The 10,770-nt window shown below is 36.8% G+C and overlaps 1 long non-coding RNA gene across 1 annotated transcript; it reads right to left on the reverse strand.

Annotated features, from left to right (window-relative positions):
- Window positions 1-415: 415 nt before the first annotated feature.
- Window positions 416-10,709, reverse strand: LOC107757276 (uncharacterized). Its single transcript, XR_001641920.1, has 4 exons — window positions 10,651-10,709; window positions 3,034-3,146; window positions 1,041-1,132; window positions 416-490 (listed from the first exon to the last, which is right to left on the reverse strand). It is a non-coding gene; the product is annotated as an uncharacterized LOC107757276 (long non-coding RNA).
- Between the last annotated feature and the right edge of the window lie 61 nt (window positions 10,710-10,770).

Here is a 10,770-nt window from a genome sequence, read left to right on the forward strand (position 1 = left end):
TCTGTTCCGTTAATGACGCATGATGCAAAATGTGGCACTTTTTGGGCCTTCATATGGTGGCTTTATAAAATTAATGAGGCGTAGCAGTTATTTGACTCATCCTATCTCTCATTACAAACCAGTTTTCATTATTGTATCGGACAAAACCCTAAAATTATTATCAAGGAATAGCAATTCAATAACACAGCAGTTCATAACAAAATACAGTTTTATGCATTGATTCTTAAACATTGCCATTTTATATTAGAATAGTAATAATGAGAAAGTCATAACTGCAAAGGGAATATCTGTTCTCTTTAGAAATAGCTTCATAATTGAACAGTGTTTCTCGTTCTTCAGAAGCACAGTGCTGACGACACGTCCTGAATAACGATTTCCAAAAAATGGCAAACATTTCACAGTTTTTCCATCATGGTCCAAACATTCCAGCTTTTACCTTCCAGGCAATTGAAATTGTCATCCACCTTGTCCATTATACGCTTTCATTTAACTGCAGAGGAAGACAGCAAAACAATTATTGTCATATTTTGATGGATATTAATGCAAAAATGTTTCTCAGAGACTTTAATGTGATGAATCACAGAGCGATGTTGCAGAGCTGCTACAAGAAGTGTGTATTTTAAATAAACTTTCGCTATTCAACCTGTCCACTGGAGAGACTTTAATGTGATGAATCACAGAGCGATGTTGCAGAGCTGCTACAACAAGTGTGTATTTTAAATAAACTTTCGCTATTCAACCTGTCCACTGTGGTTGTACATAATTGACCATGTTTAGCAATTATTAGAACACTCTGTAATTACCATGCAGTTGTTATGAAATAACAATCAGCAGGCATTGATCTTGACGTCTTGTCTAAGTATTGGCATGCTTGCATACCGAATGATGGACTGCCTCATTTGAAGGTGTAATCAAAAGACAAGCAGGCCGCCATTACTGCTCTTAACTGTCAATGTTAATAACAGTCATTCACCCAACTGTGATTCATGAGATGAACTTTCAGGCAGGACACACGGTTATACCCAACTTTAAATACACACCCAGCATGTCTTGAGTTGAATTCCCATTCACTCTCAGCAGCGTGCAAGGCCAGTGAAGCTCTCTGTACTGTACGTCTGTAGAGTTGAGCAGTCTAAAGAGAGGGGGCATAAATAAAGAATACAGGAAAGATGGTGAATGTACAGATGGGAAAAAAAGCGAATTTCTTTGCTCCTGAGGAGGTACCCGAGGGTCTGCCGAGGAAACTGAAATCGCAAATTCGCATGCAGGTCTTGCAGTAGAGACCGGCTCCCGCTGCTGCTGAGAAAGGCCAGGCTTCGCACCATGGCTGCCTGTGCACAATTTAATTCACGGCCCTGTGGCAGCTCTTTAAGTCTCACGGGGCAGTCAAAGGCAATATGATTTCTGCTTCAATCAGAGCGCTTTAGTGCCCATTACACTTCTTGTATGCATGGGCAAATAAAAATCCAGTGGCGGTGTACTTCCTCTTAGCAGCCAATAAGCTGCTGAGGGACAGATATTGAAAAGCCAAGATGAAGCCAAGGAGAAAATCAAGAGAAAGTGAAAAACAACTACTCAGGGAGAAATTAAGAACAAAATATTCAAAAGAAATTCAGCATCACCATGACTAGACAAGGCTATTGACTTTGTGTGACAGTCCTTGGAGTTTTTTATGAACAATATTGAAGCTCCTGGAAGACGTCCCTGCCTCATATACCATTTCTGCCTTAGTAGGAACAAAAGCAAAGAAGCTCGAGGTCCTCTGTCCTACAAACAGATTAATTCTTGTGGTTTCTGAAGCACTTTCTATCAAGGTGAAGCGTGATGTTGGGTTTTTTATAGCATAGACCCTTTCTAGTGGGCTAGCAAGAAGCTAATAATTGTCAATTATAACATTATATAAAAGAAATCCTAGAAAGGCATTAAAATACTGTCAAATTTTGTAATGAGAGAAGTTCTGTCAACATTGACATGTTCACAAAGATATATAAAATAGTCAGTACTATTTTCACACTTGTTTGGCACTGCTGGAGTGTAGAGAACAGTCCCTATGAGACCCACCGCTCTAGACAGTATAGTCACGCATCCTCTGCAGTGTCAGAAATGGCCGGCAATAATTTTGTCTTTATTTGCCTTCCCCATCTAAGGCTTGTCAAGTACCCTGATGTTCAATGTATCAAAATGACAACTAGCAGCAACTGCAAAACTTGAAGGCACAGTAGGGTTTTGTGCTGTGTTCTGCTGTAAGGCCTAGAAACGTCCAATGAAGAGTCAGCCGCTAATCCAAATGTATCATGACAACTCATGACATCATTGTGTGCTTCTGTACCTTTTAACCTCTGAAAGTTTTAAATGTACTGTCTGTGATGACTCAAAGTAATCTCCCCAAGGCCTTAAATCCATTAATGAATGCTCCATTATGAATCATGTTTGGTAGGATGAAATCACCTGAAAATGAAATTCTGTCATCATTTACTCACCCTCTTTTCGTTCCAAACTTGTATGGCTTCTTTTGTAAAGAAATTTTGTTAGGTCTTTTTCATGCAATTACTATGAAATGGGACTAACCTTAAAATAGGATGTAAAGACCCCTAAAAGCATTAGAAAATTCATAAGCCTCATCAGTCTTATGATAGCTTTGTGTGAAGAACAGACCAAAATCACAGAGTTACTGAGTTGAGAATGAAAAGTGGATCAGTTTAAGATACAAATCATTCTGACGGGTCTTGTGAACTGATTCATTTAAATAATCTAATTTAAAAGAATGATTCATACATTATTCTCATGAAATACTAGAATGGCTGTCAAGATTTTCAGCTAATTATTTAAATCAGCATTTTTTCAAGACTTAATGATTTAAGTCTGTTTGTCACACAAACCTATTGCATGACATGGAATATAGCGTTCAAGTCATATATACACTTTTTTGACGCTGATGTGATGGTGACATTTTGTCATTTTGGGGCTTGAAATCCCCAGTCCACATGCATTTGTATTATTTAAAAAAAGTGACCAGGATGTTCAATAACTCACCTCAAGTTATCATACGAATCATAAGTTCACAGAACTCCTTGCACAAAGAACACAAAGGCCCCAAGCATCTGAATCACTAGACGAGGAGATCAATAAATGTACCAGTACAACCTCTGAAAGACAGGAGACAAAGACCTGATGTTACGCAAGAACAGTGCAGCATTTCATTCACTGAATAAGCAATTGTTGAGAAAAAAAACATTATGTACTCAAACTGTCCTCATTCTCATCTCATTTTAATCAAGGCAACTATAAATTTCTTGATCAATTATCAATGCATTTATCATTTCTCTGTCTCATATATGGTTTTAAATGATTCTTTTTATTAATTAAACTTTGGAAAAACTCCTTGCCTTTTGATCTTCGTGGCTTCTTGATGCAAAAAAAATCTTTCAAATAAACTTATAAGTACCAGATAATTCAATAGCCTTTATTTACTGCTCAAACAAAAAACCCACAGCGCTCTTTGATATTCTTTACAGATGAATCCTTTGTGGATCTCTTATATGCTCTGTGTGACTTTGTGTGAGTATGTGATTGTTTTAGCAAACAAGGGATAGAGAGAGAGCACTTTTTAATAAGACAGTTGTTATGCAAGCACTACAAACATCAATTCTCAGAAGACCACCTGAATACAAAATGGTTGTTTCTGTCCCTGTGACAAAACAGTATTGGACAGTATTGTTCTTTAAAATAAGAAAAATGTTAAACAGTACAGTCACATATTGCTTTGATTCTTAGATATTTCATTGAGAATTTCTCTGCATTATTAAACTGGTTCATCTTAGTACAGAATGTCTTTCTGCCTCACAAACAGAATAAATATCCACTTCAACATATATTTCCAACTCAAATAGCTGTTAGCCAACAGAGACATTGCTATCAGTTTTAGAGACACTAAAGACCAAATTATGAAATAAAATATGATCACACGTGGCCTGCGGTCCTTACATTTCAAACCCAATTAAATCACCAGCTTTCGAAAACAGCTTTCTCCGAGGTCTTGCTGTCAACATTAAGGCTTCATTGGGTTCTTGTTTAATCAAATGTGAATTAGATTAAGCTCTTTAATTAGCTAAATGTGTTGAGAATAAGAGTGGGTTGGCCAAGAATGAGTCTAATTAGGCAAGGCCAAAATCTGCTGGAAAGAACATGACAATGTCAAGTGATGAATTACAGAGAACATGATTTTCTACCACCTCTGTTTACTGGATGACACTAAATTCATGGAGGTTTCTTAAATCAGGAAACATAAATTATTATACTACCCCATAAGGCCACGGGAGAGGATTTGTAAATAGTGAAGTGAAGCTGATAGGTCACGTGACAATGACAACATGGCGAATGTAGTATGTCCAGATTACATTCATACTACACAGATTCATACTATATAGAACATACTTTTTTAGCGGCCGCAAAGTAATTACTTATTTAGAATAAGTACCTACTCATGAGAGTATGCGATTTCGGACGCAGCCTAACACTTGATTTGTTCCCTTGATTCGTTCCTGAATGAACCAATGTTTTTGAACAAATAGTTTGAATGAATGATTCAATGTCTCAATCACAAAAACAGTCAATTACTGCCACCTACTGGCATAGCAATGTAACCTGCAGAAAGTGTCACTGACAAACACAACAAACAAGCAAGTCCCAGTGATATTGTACTCTTATATGACCACTCGACCATATGAAACGCTGCTTGACCAATTAGATCGGTGAACCAGAAATAACTTTTGCATGATTGTATTTATCCGACATAATAAATTCAGGAACGCCAATAAATGAGTGCCATTATTAGTTTTAGCCTTATTTTTTATAGCAACAGTGGAACAAATTTAAGTGTTGGGTAGGGAATAGGACCTGTTTCATCCACATAAGGACCACAGTTGGAGTTTTTGAATGTAGGGAACTAAATGTAATTAATAAAATACCCATATCAGTATAGAGCAAATCTGAATATTGGGAAGAACCTGTCTCCCTCCATGTCTATGGTTGTCTTGTCCCTGCATTGACCACTAAGCCATTGCCTCAAGGTTTAACTGAAAGTCACGTAAATTATATGGTAAACCCTTTCAGAATCAGTGTATATTTAGGTATCTTACCCTTGTTCAGGGGTCTGTACTTGTTGAAGATCGTTAATCGGTGACATGTATATGTTCACCATCAACCTGAGGTCTCGGAGCAGGTGGTGAGGTCAAAGAGGTTGTGCTGGAAGGTGCTTTATACCTTGCATTACATCCCCTTTGGGAGCCTTTGGGCTATTCCGTTGTGCTCTGTGTTTAAGGCATTGATTAATCAGAGAGCATGCCTGCAATGAGGCCACACACTCATACACCTATACACTTGCACTCGCTCCTTCGGGCTACCTCCCTTGAGGGCTCTGAGCTATTTCTCACTGTGAATCAGGAGGCAGAGAGAGAGGCCGTAAAGAGAGCAGCGGTGATGAAGAGCTAGATCAGACACTGTGATAGACAGACTCAAGGAGGATGATGGATGAGTGCAGAGACACTGTCTAAGAATACATGCGCACTCGCTCCTTCGGGCTACCTCCCTTGAGGGCTCTGAGCTATTTCTCGCTGTGAATCAGGAGGCAGAGAGAGAGGCCGTAAAGAGAGCAGCGGTGATGAAGAGCTAGATCAGACACTGTGATAGACAGACTCAAGGAGGATGATGGATGAGTGCAGAGACACTGTCTAAGAATACATGACCTTGTATAATTGCCCCTTGCATTTAATTTAGCTGCTGTTGACCAATCATAAACTGAGAGGCTCTTGACAAGTATGTGGTGATGGGTCAAACACTGAGGACATACGCCACATGTAGCGTCTGTAAAGGCTTTGTAAACGCTGTTGGAATGAGTATTTTAGGTCAGTGCCATATTTCAGTCTGATTAATGCTGCTGTAACAATGACTCTAATTAAGATAGTAATTCAGATGTGGATATAAAATACTTTGACTAAGCAGCTGTCGGAAGCAACATGGTGTCCATATTAAAAAGCAGAGTTTGAAGCTGTGAGTAATTTTACTTGAAACTGGAGAGGAAATATGAAGACAAACACTTCTGATGAGTCAATGTAGCACCGTGCGAATTGTCTCTCTCTCTTGCTGTGTCTCTTTGTCTCTGTCTGTCTTTCCTTAATCAAGTCAGCTGAGGTAAACAGTTTGATAAAGGTGAAGTGTGTAATAATGTGGATGTTACACATTCTCTTTAGCCCAGCTTAAATGAATAGTTAAACAAAAAAATGATGATGAAAATAACCACTTAAATTTCAGTTTCTTCCTCAATGTGAAATCACACACTTCACATTTAATAAAACAGAACAGGGGGTGATGAAATGAGCCATGTTGCTATTTCACAGTCATCCGTGTGCTTCTTTGAGATAGTGAGGATGAAGTAGAAGATCATGTTTGTATGTATAGGAGCCTGTAGTAATGAAGTGCTCTCCTGAGACTTTGCCTTGAGGCTCTTTATATTGAACAAATAACCTATTTTCTATTACCATGTATTCACAGCTGACATCCAATGTGGCCCATGAATTCCTTTTTTTTCTTCTTCAGGTTAATGCGTCTGTTACTTGACTAGCAATTTAAGTTGAGTGTTGGGCCAGGAAATTAATTTTAATTTTAATGTTAAGTGCAACAAGGGGTGGCCATTGCTTGAGTAGAACGCAATTACCTCAATTGAATAAATCATTAATGGTCCATAGATTGCAGTCCTTTCAAAACAAGAGGTAATTTGTAATTTCCAGATTGCATGTAGCAGAGAATTGGGGGGAAAGTTTGAGAAAGCAATTGAGAGCAGAAAAGGGGAGAGAGTTTATGCTGTAGGACAGAATGCTGGCTGACTTTTTAATATTGAAAATAAAAAGAAAGGACAATTACAACTTGATAATCGATTAAGGCTCCCCTGGGTTCATTGTAAACAGGTTCATCATTGAATTCCCTTTATGCCTTTTCAATCTTGTTGTCATTAAACTCCACAGAGCCATTGCTGCCTACATAATTAAATGATTTTTAAGACTCAAATTGCTATTAACCCACTTTTAGGGACATATTTTATCTAACCTTCATTTATTTATTAAAATCCATAATGAAATCACTTTTTTGTGTTTTTAGTCTATGTGTAGGTTTGATTGAACCTATTTGTAAAAGCATTGCTAGCAAATACAAATATTTAAAATGTAAAATTTTTGTTTCATGTGAAATCAGATTAAACTTTTTATGGCAAGTAATGCATTATGTTACTTTTGTGTTTCTTTTTGCCACCTGGGCTGGGCTTGATTATTTGTTTTTTTTAATAACAAAAAAACCTAAAAGTTATGTTTTTGGCAACTGTAAAGGTCCTTTCACACTAAAAGTGAAATTGATAAGCCTCAGCCTGAAGGACGTGCCTCTGCACCTCACTCCCATTTTCTCTCAACACAGGGACAGTCATGTGAAATCAGATTAAACTTTTTATGGTAATTAATGCATTATGTTACTTTTGTGTTTCTTTTGTCACCTGGGCTGGGCTTGATTATTTGTTTTTTTTTAATAACAAAAAAACCTAAAAGTTATGTTTTTGGCAACTGTAAAGGTCCTTTCACACTAAAAGTGAAATTGATAAGCCTCAGCCTGAAGGACGTGCCTCTGCACCTCACTCCCATTTTCTCTCAACACAGGGACAGGAGAGGTATCAGTGAATAAATGGGAAAACAAAGTAACTTACGTTACTAATTTGAAAAAGTAACTCAGAAATTTTGTCAAAAAATGTTACTCGAAAAAGTAATCTGATTACATAACTGTTACTTGTAATGGATTCACAGACAGCATCAACAGAGTGGATATTCCCTGTCCCAACTTCCTGTGTGAATAAGAAATACATCAACAGGGCTCTGTGCTTGTCAACATTTTTATGAAGTCTTCAGCATGCATGAAAAAGTCACATATTCATCAACGTATTTGCTTTTTGTAATCCATTTTATGTCACAATAGAAACTTTTTACGCACAGACTTGGAAATAAGGCCACAACAGTCTTTTCTTCCCCTTGCCCCTGTTTTGCTAGAAGCATCTGAGCGTTAATGCCCACAGAAAGAGGCATGCCAGAGCTATGGGCATGCTTTTCTGCTTCCATCACACATCAGTGCCTATATGAGGTAACATAATTGGGACATAATTTCCTGAAAAAGCCTTGGATAATCTTAGGCAATAGCATAAAGATTTATTTCAGTGCAAGGAGATGTTTCTCCACAATGGCAGGAGGTCTCTCTCTATCATTTCAGTTCAATGTCTTTCCAAAACACACACAAACACACATGCTCATGCTCCCGCTCTCATGACACCTACTGGAGCCTTGTCCCACTGCAACAGAGATCAATCAAAAGGCAGTTTGAATTCCGTACATACTCCAAAAAATTATATCTTATAATTCTTAAAGAAAACTAACAACAAATTCAACATCTCGATATGACAGGTTTCTCATAGAATTCAGTTTTCTGCATAGTAATTATGTATCACTGACATGTTTAAAATCTCAATATAGTGTGCTATTTAAAAGAAATGAAAAAGAAATTCACTCACTTAATGAGTCCTGAATGAAATTGCTTTATTTCGCCTATCATCTGTGCTTTTGCATGCAGACACACACTTTCTATCTTCTTTTTATTTCCTTTCTATGCCTTTGCCACCTGGTGTCGATCCAAGAGCCATTTTCCACACAGCTGTTGAGGGTATTCTGAGAAATCATAACTGATTTCATGGTAAATTGATTTGATGTTGTGCTTCAAAATAAACTGACGGATTGACAAGCATGAAATCAAAGCCAGATATTTATATATAATTTTCCTTTAGTCAGTGAAAATGTATATCATTACATTTACATTACACACAATAACTATTTCTACTGCTTTTTTATCTTCAGTTATTCTATGATTCATATATTTGCATGCATATGGAGGCGCAAGGGTGCATTTCACTGCATGACCGCGCTCTGCACCGCCAACAGTGCGAGGACTGTAATCCTAATTATACTTGACCTGTCTCCTACTGAGTCAAAAACAATGTGTAGTGCATCTACGGCTGGACGATATGGCCAAAATTGATATCACGGTATATTTCTTAATTTCGGTCGATACGATATAATTCCGATATCGATATGAACACTATTTATCTGAAATAGAAATCTTTTGTAACATTATAAATGCCTTTATCATCACTTTTGATACATTTTAAGCATCCTTGCTAAATAAAAGTATTAACTTCTATAATTTCTTTCCCAAAAAATCGCGATACATATTGATATTGAATTATTGTCCAGCCCTAAGTGCATCTAACCATACCATATATCGATCTCAGAGACAAATTAAGAAAGACATTGTAATGCTGAATGCATATTTTGGGACTGTAAGAGTGGGTCAGACAATGCTGAAAAGCAGTCTTCTGCAAAGACATCATGCAAATACACAAAATGCATCACAGAAAAACACATAATGTATCTCTGTAACATTCAGCCCCTTATAATCCAAGAACCACTAATCTAAGAAATTAAAGAATGTCTTGTAAGTGTTAAATTCACATTAGGGTCCAAAGGCAAAAGTCTTTTTTGCATAAAAAAGGCATAAGATTTGCTTTACCCCTCTGTTTTGGTATAATAATAACAGATGTGATCTCAGATTTTTGGATCACTGTAAAAAAATATGCATTTATATGTTATAGAAAAGACATAAAACACACAACAACAAAAAAACTAGAAAAAAAATAAATAAAATAAAGTGGAAAGAAGAATATTGCATGGGACAAAATGATGACAATTGCATAAATATATTCCTTCCTATTTCACTGTCTTACTAAAAGCATTTCAGAGCAGAAAACGAGGGAGGTGTGCTTACATTCCTCTTTGGGACTAGGGTAGGCTTTGAACAGTGACTCTGAATGAAGACATACATTGAAGGACAGGATGAATGTATCATAGAGGGTACACCTAACACTCGGTCCAGAAGTCAAACCTGTCTTAGGGAGTACAGAGTAAAGGATAATTGCTAGTGATTTCCCTCTTCTCTCTCTCTCTCTCTCTCTCATTTCATGTGTCACTATAGAGGTAGACAATATCATTTGAAAGCTTTTTGGAGTACCTAGTTATCAAGTGACCTCTCATTACTGATCCAAATAGTCAAGGATGGATCTGATTTCAATATAGTTTCCATATTGACTGTTATAAAAACTAACAAACAAACAACAACAACAACAACAACTGAATTTTAATGAAAAAGTGTTGTTTAATAAAAACATACTATAATGTTAGATAAAATACTGAAATTGTTTAGATCTCTGCATTTATATAAAGATACTGTATTGTTAGATAAAATAAAAGGCAATTGTTTTATATATATATCTCCAGTCAACAAATGTACAAATGTACCATATAATATAACTTGCGACCCTTCACAAACAAAGCAAACATTTGGCCAACAAGTTATATTAATTGTTGACTTTCTAATCTATATATTTACCCACTAACCTACAGAATTCTGGGACAGATAACAGCACATGTATGATTAATTTTGAGCACAAAACAATAAAGGGTTGTGTTAAATGATTTGTGTACAATCAAATAATATTTATAAGAACACCTTTACCTGTCATTACCACGAAAATGATGCCCAAAAGATGGAGTTCTCATGCTATCCAAGTAGGCAGCTCACAAGGTTTTGAAACACAGCCCCATTCTCACCCTGTCTTCTCACAGACAGCAGCGC

The sequence above is a fragment of the Sinocyclocheilus rhinocerous genome, unplaced genomic scaffold (assembly GCF_001515625.1).
Source record: "Sinocyclocheilus rhinocerous isolate Xijiao unplaced genomic scaffold, SAMN03320098_v1.1 scaffold1164, whole genome shotgun sequence".
Lineage (NCBI taxonomy): Eukaryota > Metazoa > Chordata > Actinopteri > Cypriniformes > Cyprinidae > Sinocyclocheilus > Sinocyclocheilus rhinocerous.